Source organism: Cavia porcellus, unplaced genomic scaffold (assembly GCF_034190915.1).
Source record: "Cavia porcellus strain 051 isolate PalLab524CR breed Dunkin Hartley unplaced genomic scaffold, mCavPor4.1 scaffold_5, whole genome shotgun sequence".
Taxonomy (NCBI): domain Eukaryota; kingdom Metazoa; phylum Chordata; class Mammalia; order Rodentia; family Caviidae; genus Cavia; species Cavia porcellus.
Window position 1 is genome coordinate 73,018,261 of NW_026947488.1, and position 14,011 is coordinate 73,032,271.

The 14,011-nt window shown below is 34.4% G+C and overlaps 1 long non-coding RNA gene across 1 annotated transcript in view; it reads left to right on the forward strand.

Annotated features, from left to right (window-relative positions):
* LOC111753437 (uncharacterized) overlaps window positions 1-14,011 on the forward strand; it is a 33,563-nt gene that overhangs the window by 12,415 nt on the left and 7,137 nt on the right. The window lies entirely within an intron of this gene.

Consider the following 14,011-nt stretch of genomic DNA (forward strand, 5'->3'; position numbering starts at 1 on the left):
GATACTACCCTCAAAGAAACATCTGGTTATCATTGAAATACTATAAAAGATTTTTCAGTAACACTTTGAAACCAAAGAAGTCATTTTTTGACATATATGTCTGTTGAGTTACATAACCAGACTATTTAGTCACATTTGTCCTGACAGATACCACTACAGAAAATCTTATATGAAAAAACTTAAGAAAATGTTTCAGTGTCTAGTCAATGATTTGGATAGTGCTTTTAAATATGAAACAATAGGATCTAGTTAATTACTCAGTTGAATGGGAAAAACAATGAAAACATGAAAATTATTTGCAAGTGGTATAATTATTATGGGTGACAACCTTTTGTGCACAAATAAATAATTACATAGGATCATAGACTCTTGATTTGGAAGAAGTTAGGAAGCTATTTAGAGCAGCTACGCAGACCAGGGGGAGATAGCCCTCTGAATCATCCTGAAGCCCAGTGGGTGGCTTTTTGGCTCCAATTATAAAGAGATTTGTCCTTTTTAGGAAATTCTGTCATTTGACAATTCCAGTTCTACTGTAAAATGAGCCAAGGTTATCTGTTTCTTGTTTTCTTTCTCCTATTTTCAAAAATTATTTTCTAGCAAGGAAGGTAAATCAAAAAGGTTTACAGAATCCTTGATCAAAGCAACAAATTTAAGCAGCTAAGATGTTTCACTCGTGATGTATAACCAATAATTGCAAGTAAACATTAATGCATAAATTAAGCTCTTCAGTTTCTAGAACTCATTTGTCTGAAGATAATTATGACATTGTCATTTGCCTTGACCACAGAAGAGTGTTGTTAATGGAGGAGAAGATAACAATCATAGAGAATATCAAAATCTAACTCTTCACATCACAATCTAATAGCATGCCTTCATTGCCTACCTATACTTTGGGACAAGGCTCTCCTCCTCATCAGGGAGGAGGGTAACTCATAGATAAGTTTGGTCCACTTACAGTAGAGAAAAAGAGACAAGTAGCATAAAATATAAGCCCTTTCTATCATCTCAAAATGACACCAAGACTGAAACCATAGATGTTGTAAGACATGAGCAGCTCTGTCCAAAACATGTTGAAAGTATTCATTCCTCTTTCTAGTTTTATCTTCTTGTCAAGATGCCTGGGGTAATTATTTTAATTAATATTTCCAAGATGTTGACTAGATGTCAGACATTTCTCCAAGTACTGGAAATGAAAAATGAGTAAAATATAAATCACCACCCTGAAGATTCTCATAAGCTATTGAGAAGAACATGTAAATATATCTTTTCAATGAAAAGAACATCAGATAGAGGTCACACACAGAGCTATATAAAGAAGCAATCAGTGACTGTCAGACATGTGGTTAAGTGAAGACCTCACAGGCAGCTGATTCTTTATGGAGCTACCTGAGTGCAGTTCCACATCTCTTAGGGACAAATGACATCTTCAGTAGTTGCTGGTATATAAAAATAGTGAACATGCTAGAAGAGTTACAAGTGATCTGTTTGAAGCACAAAACAATTAAAGAAAGGGCCGGAATGATGGGAACTTTGATTAGATTGAGAAGGTAATTTAAGATTATTAGCACAATGTGATAATTTTTGTTAGCAGCAAAATATATAGTCCAATCACCATTCTACATTTAAACAAAAGATTGAAATAATCAAATGTCCTATTAAATTTTCTCTCCATAATTATCTTGATTAACAAAATTTTATTTACTTCTGAAAGATCAAAATGCTAAAAGATTAACTCATTGACAGCATGTTTAATGAAACTTATAGTCAAGTTGACTTTTGTGATTTTTAACAGCAAAATGTCTTGTTTACTTTTTTCTCATTGTTGACACAAAATACCTGATGTCCAACATAAAGGAAGGAAAGGCTTATTTCTTACAGTTTTGGAAATTTCAGTCCATACTCAGCTGGGTGGTATGGTCAAGGGACATCTGTTCCTGGTGGCAGCAAACAGCAAGAGTGAACAGAGCAAAAGACGAAAAGCATGCCTTTTCCCCTCCCTTATATTGTAAGCTAGCTCTGCCTCTGTGTGGGTGCAGCACTCACACTGCCAATCCCAGGATGAACCAATCACAAATGCTAGATTCAGCCACCTCCATGTCAGCCTGAGCATTGGGGGGCCATGTAGACACAAACCATAGCATTATACTCATGGCCCCTAAAAGACTCATGTACCTCCTTTATGCAAAAGACCTTTAGTCCATCTCCAAGAGTTGCCAAAATCCTAACAGTTTCAGCACTTATGAAAAGTTCAAGTCCCACATCTTTGCTGAGATCTAAGGCCAACTCACAGCTATAACTCACCCCATACAAAGGAAAATAAAATTAAATACTTCCAATATACAGTGACACTAGATAAACTTGTGACATTCCAAAAGGTACAAAGAGGGGAATGCAAAGCAAGTCCAAAATCCAGCAGGGCAAATATTAATCCTGGAGTCCTATGCTTAGCATATGAAGCAATCTGGTTTTGAGCTCTTCTAGGCCTGAGTGATTCCACCCTCACAGCACTTGTCTTTTTTTTTTTTTTTTTGTCTTTTTCATTTTTATCGGTACCAGGGATCGAACTCACGACCGCCTGCTTGCAAGGCAGGTGCTTATGCCACTGAGCTAAATCCCCAGCCCCTAGCACTTCTGGTGGTTTTAGCTCCAAGGGCCTCTCTCTTAGACCCATTCTGCTCAATTTTTGCAGCTTTCCTTAGATGATCCATGCTCCTGGCTTTTGCTCCTGGCTTTTCTAAACATCTGGGTTCTCCACTCCACCTTTGGCTTCACATTCAAAGTTTCACACACTGTCTTGTCAGGGGCACAATGTCTGGCCTCCCAAGTCTTGTGAAATCAGGGATGGAATCTCTCTTAACCTCAGAACTTGGGCATTCTTTATGCACCTAAAACCAGTGCCACACGGATGCTGCCAAGTTCTGCTATCAACTGGAGCAGTATTCATTCTTTCTTCTCTCTTGGCTGTAGGGGCCTGGATCACTGAGCACTCTCAATCTGATTGTGTGGAGCAGCTTCTGTATGTTGCTGCCATTCTGGAACCTGGTGTGGCTGCCGCCATTTTGAAAACTCATGTGGCCTCCATTACCATTCTGGAACATGGTGCTCTGCAATTTTCTCCTCTGAGCAAAGTCTTTTGGTTTTGCAGTTTTGAGGCTGCAAAAGTTGGAGACACACTGCTTCCCAGGATGTCTTCAGACCATCTCTTTTGTTTTTCTGTTCCTTTTTAGCAATTGAGGCCTCTTGTAGTCCACAGCTTCCTAGTCAAGGTCACAACAGTTTGAATAATTCTAATGGGCTCTTTGCTCTTGATTTGCAATACAAATCTGTGTAAAAGCCCTCAACAATAGCCATGCAACTGCCTCAACTTTAAACTACCTTGAAGTTTCTTCTGCCAGATTAATCAGTACAGCCTCTGCTTAATATTAGTCTCGGCAAAATCGTTGGACACAAGCAAAAGACAGACAAACTTTCTGCCAACCCATAACATACATCATCTGGAGTTCAACAATCAATGCAGTCCTTCTTAACAGCAGAGAATTCCCAAGCCTGGTCTTTACCAGCAAGCTTTTGACTAGCCTCCTTGTCTTCTGAGCTCTGACTCAATCCCTCATACAGAACAGCCTAAGCTGTTTCAGCACCTTTCTTTCAGGTGACATCTCCAAACTTTTCCAAACTCTTTCCACAAGCCATTTACAAAGACTCTTGAACCACATGGTCAAGTACAGTCACAGGAATGACCCCACTCCTGGTACCAATTTATGTTGTAATCAGGGGTTGTGAGAACACTTACATATAGGATACAGAATTTATAATACTATTTTATGATTGTCACCCAGAGTTAAATACAAAAAAGTGTAGGAAATCTGTCCACAACACTAAAGACCCAGAATATTCAGACAAGGGCCTGGATCTCACAGCAATGCCCTGCATGAGTTCAGCTGAAGACCCAGAGCCTATGATAAGGCTTCCCATGAGTCTATCTGGAGGTCTAGAACCCTTGACAAAGCCTCATGCCAGGCTGTTTTACAGACATGCACTGGGAAGACCCAAAGGTCAGCAGTGGAAGCTAGAGTCTATGCCAATGGGGTGAAGGAGCTATGCAAGTAAGTTAAGTGTTCTACACTGTAGCTGAGAAGTCATGTTCAAAATAAAGGCAAGGGCCACCCTGAAAAGTACCACAGACATCCTCACTAACAATGAATTTCCAAGCTACTCTGATAATGAGAACATTGGAGTACATACCAGGAAGCCAGCATGACAAACTTTTTCTGGAGATTAAACAGCACACATCTTCCCCTCAGAAGTCAGGAAGCCAGGCTCAATGTAAGGAACAAAGTTCTCCCAAAGTGATCCACAGCCACTCTCAGTGACAAGGTCCTGAGCCCCTCAGATGAAAATGGCCAAATTCATACCATGGAAGCTAAGCTATGACAAGCTCCTCCAGGAGAACCAAAGGCTCAAAACAGGAACACTTAGGGAGACCCATAGTTCCTCACTCTTCTTTTCTATATCTCTATTTATGCTGGCAACTTTCCTCAGGTGGGCTATCTACACTCAAAACCATATTGATTTAGTTCAGCTGGTGCTGTTGATCATCAGGTTTTAATCCATTACAGTGTTTAAACCATCATGAACATGGAGTCAGTAAAGTGATTATTGAAATAATAAATACTGTGAGTTCAGTGAAAGGAGATTTAAAGAATATTAAATTATATAAACAATAGTTACCATATAGACTGTTGGAAGGATAAAAACCAGATTCCAAATTACACAAGACCCTCTTTTAAAAATATGCATGCATACACACATATTAAATATATGTATGTATATTTAATATAAATATATGAAAATGTGTCAAATATATATATATATATATATATATATATATATATATATGAAAATGTGTCTTATAGTGGTCATTTCTTGTTGGTACAATTAGTTATAGTCTGAATTGCCTTATTATTAGCATAATTGTTTAGTTTTTCTGTAATAAGTAAATATTATTTTCTACAAGAAAATTGATTATAACCAGGACTAAAATGAATCCTTTTGTTATAGCTTACGCACTTTTCAGATAGAAATTTTCAGCTCAGTCTTAATATATAGGTAAAGATGTAGAAAAAAGTCAAAATGTACCAACTACTTCATGAACCCAGCATGTCATGTGACCATCTCCATGATTATATTACTCAGTCACTACAGCATCCTGAGCCCAATTCTGTCTAGAAAATACTTCTGGACTTGAATGAATATAGCCTACCAGGAAAAGTGAATTGAAATCATTTATAGGTGTTATACCATTTATTACACATATACAATGTACCATGTACTACTTATTCTTCAGTATTTCTCTGTTTTAATAATTATGTAAATTAATGACCACATACTTCATGTGTTTTCCATTATGTAAAAATTCCAATTGTGTAGAGATCCTTTCTATCTATACTTTTTCTTGAAAACTTGTCACAATATTTTCCTACTATATTTAATATTAATTTTATAAGTTGAAAAATGTCAAAGTTTTCAACCAGCAAATAACTCAAATAATAAAATGGCAGGAAATTTTATTCTTTTTTTTTTTTTTTTTGTCGGTACCGGGGATCAAACTCACAACTGCCTGCTTTCAAGGCAGGCACTTATGCCGCTGAACTAAACCCCCAGCCCCAGCAGGAAATTTTATTACATTGTTAAATAAATGCCAACTTTGAAGTTCTATTAATTATAACATTCTCCATTTTGAGTATTTTTAAACACAGTTACCTAAAATCAATTAAATGATATTCTTTTACTTTCATAGCAATTTTTGAAAAGCAAAATTTTTAGGTGGTGTAATTCCTCATATTGTAATAGTTAATATCAATATTGAAGACAGCAAGGACTATTAACATAGTCCTTTGTTTTTGAGTAAGGAATGATTTGGGGGTCACTCATCAAAATGATAGCTATAATCATCACTGTATTCCTCTGTAAGCAAAAAGCAGAAGCTATACATACAGTTTTTATTCAAATAGTTTCATCTTCTCCTCATGTTGTGGCAGATTAGAACCAGTTTAGCCCAAACATCCAAAATTATGCTTTGGCAATGAAGCCATCTGTTTTTAATGAATATCTAGGGTCCATTTTTCAGTTAAGCTTCTCTTATTGTGTGTATGTTGCTTTTTTAGAGCTATCTGCATAATTGCTTAAAGATTTTACTGCAAAATTAATATCCTTGCTGTGAACAAGGGAGCAGGGCAAAAACCAGGATGACAGAGCCTGAGAAGAGGTGAAAAGAAAATCCAATTTTTCCTTGCACCATAGAAATCTCATCAGGACTAGCTTTATCTAGTAATCCACATTTAAACTTTAACCTGTAGGGGGGCTCTTTGTATTAGATAATATACACATAAAAGGAGGCTGAATCACTAATCAGATTAATCATATCCTGCAAGTAACAAAAGCTGCATTAAAAGAAACTGGAATTCAAGCTACAGATTTTTGTTGTTGGCAGAGGAGGAGCTTACTACTAAGAAGGGAAGAGAAGGAGAAAAAGAAGGAGGAGAGAGGAAAGAAAGAGAAGGTGGAAGAGGAAGGGATAAGGACTGAGGTAAAGGTGTTCTAATGTCTTCAACTTTTAGTGAACCTGTCAGCAAACGTGACCAAAATGCAATATAAATTTCCAGTTCATAAAATTGAAGTGGTACTGACTCAGGATGTATATTATTTCAGTTTCTTCATAGTTAGATATAAGGTAATATTCAATAGAGGTTTTTTTACTATAGTATTTTTTATTTTGAGTAGTAACTTTCTTTTAATATAATTACACGATCTGTATTTATAAAGTATACCACATATATTTATAAAATACGTATATATACACATTTATAAATACATATAAATATGTATACTTTATACTTATGTATATAAATATGTAAGTATAAAGACAACCAGTTGATGATTTATTATTCTAAGCAATTGTCAGAGATATTTGGAAATTGGTTGCTTAATTATGAAGAATATTTGATGAGGATAAGGATCTTTTTCAAGAATAAATTGAAAAATTTCGACCTGTGTATGTAATTTTATAAACTATGATGCAGTAATTTGCACTCACAAATTTCTTGGGTTTGTTAAAAAAGAGAGAAAGAAAGAAAAATGCATTGCTAAACTAAAGGCAAAAACCAAGCAAAGCAAATCTTTCAAAAAGAACACATGACCTCAGTGTTTTGTAGTCTATAGCATGGTTAGATAGTTGTGGAAAAAATGCAATTACATGTGTAATTTTAAGCACACCAAAATCTCCCCCTCAAAAATTCACCCTTTAGACTTTAAATCGACAGATATTTTTCATCATATGTTATACAATGCTAATGCTTCTTAACAAAATTGCTCCAGTATTAATCTTGGCAAAAGAGCGTGCTGAGTATTAGCTATTGAAGCTGTTTCATGCTATCTTTTTGGAAGAATATCATATTATTTTGTTGTTTAACTAGAAGTATAAAAACATGATCTTGATTCCATTTTTTTCAGCACAATATATATCTTTCTAAGCAAAGATCAAGTTAAAGGAATATATCTTCACATCTGTGGGACTCTAGACCTTAAAATCAACTACATAAAATTGCTAATACAATTATACAAGTCTTTATAACTACCTCATTTCAGATGAGGAAACTCAAGCAAATGATATGATTTACTCATGACAGCAAAAACCAAAGAAATAGAAACACCATCAACAGCGTCCTTTAGCATGTTAAAGAAAATATACAATATCTAAATTACTTTAGTGTATTGCATGAAATTGGAGGCTACCAAAGGATTACATTCTCTCTATAATTTGAGCAATAGAAAAAATTGCTCCTGGATGAAACATTGGTAACTTTGATACAGAATCAGTTTCAGTAGAGATGAATAGTACCAAATAAGAATTCAAAGTACTTTAAATTACTTAATTTAAATACTTTAAGAATACTGCCATTTATAGATACAGACCCTATTATCTATTATTAATAATATTAAAATATATCTTGAACTTATCACCAATATTTTAATGGTACATTTTGTCATTAAATATCAGTATTAATTTTAAACATTGAAGCATAATCACTTTATGGTATCTCTGGAATTGCCTGGCCTGTGTTTTTGTAATTTTATTCTTTACAGGTAACTGAAAAGTTTGTTATAGCCTCTCTTAAGTAGATTTTATTATGTTTATTTATTCATTTATTTAGTGTTCATATATAGGGGGTGGGATTCTGGACATTTTCTATGGCCTATATCTCCAGCTCTTTTTAAAAATTCAATTTAACTTAATTTAATGTAATTTAATTTTACTTGTATTTTGAGACAGAACTTTACTAAATTGATAAATTCCCAGGGTGGGCTGGAGGATTTATTAAGAATTTTAAAATTCTCTTTGTTTCTGTTTTGGAATTTTAAAACTCTTCACTGCTATATTAATTTCCACAAAGAAATTGACGTTGAATTTATTTCCTTGCACAGTACAGGTATTTTCTCTACACAAGGCTGTACCTATCTACCATCCTAACAAAAATAGGTAACAAAACAAATTTCATCTACCTTAAGAAGTAGCAAAGGTTTTAACAGTAGAGTTTTACTGACTTTAACCTCTGATGAATTTAGGCTAATGCTGAGCAATAAGAGTGATGCGGATGACCCCATTGATCAGGATACTGTGATTCTAATTCTTCCAAGTTAGGAGCTCCATCATTCTATATGTTATGTTAGAAATGTCAGGTCAGACATATAAAATGAAAGCACAAAACTGTGGCTCTTTTTCAAGGCCAGTACAATTTGAATTTTAATAACATTAAATTTTAATACAGGAAATATCTTGCACAATATCTTATACAAATACTAAGAAAACTGTGAAAGTTTTGCAGAAAAAAATCACAATTGATATAACCTCATCTTCACTGTATTGCATTGAGTTATTTTTACTACATAAAGAAATCCTGACAGTTCATGAACCTAGCAGATGCCAAAAATGCAGCCAGCAAAAAATCGAACATTTCTCCAAGCCCCAAGGTCTTATGAAATTGGCAATTTTGCGTAAACTAGGTGTATTTTTAAAATGTTTTGACTTTCTATGATTTGCAACAGGTTTGTTATTGTTGTTGATTTGTTTTGTTTTGTTTTGTTTTCCCACCTTCCCTCACCATGTCAAATGAATGGTGGAAATAAGAGTCACAAAAAATGAGACTCCTGAGTGATGTTAGTCCATGATCTTCCAGAATGCAGAAATACGTATTAAGATTTTAAAAATGAGCAGGAATTTAGATAGTGCTTTACTTTTCAGATCTTTCCTGATGGAACTCTAAGATCTTCTTTCATCTCTCAATGCAAAAATCTTTACAATGCTTTAAAATAAGGTAAGCAAGACAAAACAACAAAATAACCTTACATAACTGCTTCTGAGGGGAAAAAAAAATCCCCTTTGGATTACAGTGCAGCTGTGGAGACATCTGTGATCTGAATGGAGTCCTAAAAGAACAATTGTGCATACATCTGTAGAAATAAAATAAGTGATGAAAAAAATGTGAATTAAGAGCTCACATTCCATAGATACCATCATAAATTTATAAGAATAAATTGAGACTCATAAGCATCTTTTTTGCTTCATCATCAAATACCTGGTAAACTGACAAAACTATAAAAGACAGAAATAAGAAAAAAAATATCTTTGGGAGAAAAAGACAGTTTAGTGCTTCCTTTTCAAGGTAAAACTAAGAATACATTTACCTTCTTACAGTGAAGTGTATGAATTTTCTTTTCCTAACAAAATTACCAATCGTAGTATAACTTGCTTAAATACATATTTGAAGAAATGTTTATTAGAAGATTTTAATAACTAACATATGAGGAAAAATTATAAAATACTGATCTTTAAAAGGGTAACTTTGTTACTAAGGAAATCACCAAGAAATATTCTAAATGTATAAGGTCAACCTACATTTCCATTTAGAATATTATGAAAGATTAAGTAAGATCATGTAAAATGCCTGGTTTAATACAGTCAAGTAGAATCTTCAGGGCAAACATTATTGAAAACTGTCCTTTGAATGCAGATTTTTGCCCAGCTGAGATTGTTTCACTGAACTACACAAAATATGAGGTGAAAATTATCAGATAAATCAGACATTATATGATACATATAAAATGTAAACATATATATTTCAAAATATTTTAAGCACTTATTCTGAGACAAATTTCAATTGTATTGATCATATTGTGGGTGTTCTCTCCCGCAATACATGCATTCTTCAATAACCTAGAATACATTTTACAATATAGTTTGGTAAAATTTTAAATGGACTGACTGAAAATAAAATCCAGTTAAGATATAGAGCAAATCAAATGTTTTGCACTTTATTTTTGAACTTGAAATAGTCAAGTTCAGGTTAGCAATGAGACTTGTCTAAACTACATGGACAGTAGCAAAACTTTGGCGAGAACCTGAGATTTTGCTTTCTAAACTTAAGTTTTAAAAATTATATTCCTAGTTACTTATCTTGGAAATATTTTGCAAGTTTTCTAGACAACATTATATTTCAGTGTATCTTGAATACTAATTATGGGCAGGATAACAAAATAAAATAAGATAAATGTTTGCTTTTTAATTGCTACATCAACAGATACATTGCCTCTTTCCAAAACAGTTCTGGAAGTCCATTCCTGTGTCTTTAATTGGCTTCTTTGATCTCCTGAATCTATTCAAAACATTTCCTTTCATGATCAATTTGACTTTGGGGAAGAGGGAGAAGTGACACAGTAGCAGAGTTGATGAATAAGGTGAATGCACACACTTTGTATTGTTTTCATTATCCTTCCTTTCTGTTAATGGCACTTCACTACAGCATTCAATGAATTTTTAATCACATTTTGAAGACCCTCATGAAAGAGGACTTCCAGAGCTGCTTCCAAAAGTGACAAGAATGATGGTATTAAATGTGCTCACAGAGGAGGAATATTCCAAGAAATATTAATGGCAATACATTTTTATCATAATAAAGGTTTTCATTGAAAGATTCATTGTATGTTTTGATCACACTTTATAAACATCTGAGAAAGTATGCAGCTGTTCTTAAGTGTAGTTCTACCACACTTTAACTTCCTCACAAATTATTTTGCTTTTCAAATTGCTCTAGGCAGAAAAAGAGAAATATTGAAGTATTTGCTGTAATATCAAGCCTCTTTTGTAAAAAACTAAAAAAGACATCTTCAAAGAACAAAAACCAATGGATAAATTTACAAAACCTTTCTATATTTCATTGGCCAATCAAATCAAGTAACAAAACAAGAAGATTATGTTGAAAGAGTTTAAGGACAGTTCATCTGAAAGAGAAGTCATATGAGCTTTACAGGTGAAATTGCTTGTTAGTTATTTATTTTTAAGGCTATCATAAACTAGAAATAAAATTGTCTCTTTTTATTATATATTATGTATAATTATATATTATATATACAGTAATATACACAATATTATATATACAATAAATATATACAATATTATATATAATTATATATAATATATTTTATATTATAATATATATTATATATTATACATTATTATATATTATATATTAAACCAGACAACATAATTTTCAATAGGAAAACTGGAGTAACTTGTAGTTTTCAAAACTTATGAATGTTCGATTTGATAACTATTGTGGATTATCTAATAGTCAACTTGTAACATGCTCCTGAACAAAGTCAGTGTAGACCCACCTGAGGATAATTGCCAACAGCATAGGTTATGGAAGACCCACCTGAGGATAGTTGCCAACAGCATAAAAAGAACTGGAGAGAAATATGATGGAGAAGCTTATGGTGGTTTGCATGATACAAACACAACTGTTATCATCAGAGGAGCTCAGGTTCTTGCTATTGCTGAGGACACTGTAACTCTTTTCAGGGGAGCACTGGTCCTTACTTTGAGCATCACTTCCTGGCTCCAGTGCAGATCCTTCACCTGCTGACACAGATATTTTATCTTGCTAATGCAGACTTTCTAGCTTCCACCACGGATTTTTGGGTCTTTCCAGTGCAAATCATTGATACAGACTTGCATGACACCTTATGGACTCTAGCCTCAAGCTGGACTCATGGAGGACATTTCCATGGGATCCAGGACCTCAGCTGGATTCCTTGAGTCTCTAGTGCATGGAAAGGTCTTCTGTACTCTCCTACATTTCATTTTTTGGGGAGTACTATAAAATAATCCTCTGAATAGTGTGCCCTGTATTAAATATCTTCCCTTGTAAACACTGACTACAACTATAAAAAACATTAGAGGCATAATTATCACAAAGCAAGAGACAAAGGCAACAATTACCCTTATTCTTCTAATCTTTTTTTTTTTATTCTTCTAATCTTGAAAGTCTGGTATAATCACATGAGTCAATACAATCGAAATAATCACAAAATAATCAAGAATTACCAACTGTATAACAATTTAGAAACTGTCTCAGAATAAAATATTTTCTTCAAAATAGCACAGAAAATACAACATCTGAGAAAAATGCCTCACTGCAGTAGTAACGTAAGAGACAATGACATGTAATATCACTTATTGCATCACATAGTAAAATTATTCCCTAATGAATTAGAACTATAAATTTAAAAATGATATCACAAAGGCATATTGATAAATTTCAGGCCAAGTCAACTTGTATGAGAGATGCTTTTCTAACTATGCTACTAGAGTTAGAACTATAAAGGCAAAAATTTTTAGATTTTTCCACCCTTTTACCTCTGTACAGTTACCTCTCTCTCCACCTGAAATCATTCATTCGAGATCTTTTTCAAGATGGTAGCTGCTAAAGCATCCTGGGCAAGCAAATGAGGAAAAAGGTATAGGCTACTCTGAGGATTTGAGAGAAAAACAGAAGATAAGTGTTCAGAAAAAAATGTTGATTTCCTTTTTAATTTTTTCTTTTGCTTATTAAATCAGTGTGTTCAGTGACAAAGCAGCAATGTAGAAAATGCTTAGGTAAATTGAGGGTTTACTACTGCCAGAAAATCTTGTTGAAAAAATCACTGGTGCATTTAATCACTATAAACAGACATCCATATGTCTATCATACAGATTTGAAGATATTAGAGATAGTTATTTGTTGAAGGTTACACAATATCTGGTTGTCCCCAGGATTTCTGCACAGAACTGAAATTTGTTCTGTGTTACCACTGCCTATTCCCTTATGTGGTGGTTCTAGTGCTGGGGAATGTAATTATTATGTATAGCAAACATACACTAATAAAATAAAAGAAACTGATCTGTAGAAAAACTGTCTTCCAGAAAACCAGTTCCTTGTGCCCCAAACTATGGGGACTGCTGCCTTAACACCTGCCAGAAACCTGCAACCTATAATCTAGGGCTCAAAAGCTTCTCTCTATAGAGCTCCCTCCAGGGTAACTGTCCCTTGTTGGGATGGCTTCTTTTAATGGGCACTTCCTGGTTTTATCTTGGCCCACCCTCTGCTTTCTTTTGACTGGGCTTCCATCGGGTCTACTGTCACCTCCTTTTGCTCTTCTGGACCTGCAACAACTGTTGTCAAGGATTCCCACAAGTGCCAATCTCACTCTGAAGATCAAAGTTGGAAGCAAGATAAGAACCATCTCAAACATAAAGCTGTTCTTCTCTTAGACATCCTATAGAACTCCATGTTGCACTAGCCAGCTATAAATTATAGTCATCTTCTTGGTCTTAGTGCTTGTAACCTTCATTTCGGTACCCCAGTGTTCTCTGTAATTCCTTTGTCTTCTGGAACAGGAGTAATGGAAAGAAGAACATCTAACGAGGACTGACCATCTTCCTTCTGCAAAGGGAGTTTTATAACCTCCCATTTTATCCCTTCTGTTGCCCTTACCTCATGGGGCACCTGCACACAGGTGTGCTCAGGGAACATAACCCCTGCCATTTCTTACAATTGTGTCTTTGACTTCACTACTGTGTAAAGCTCAGAAAATTCCATGGACACATCCTGGACTCACCATGCAATTTTCTTCCATA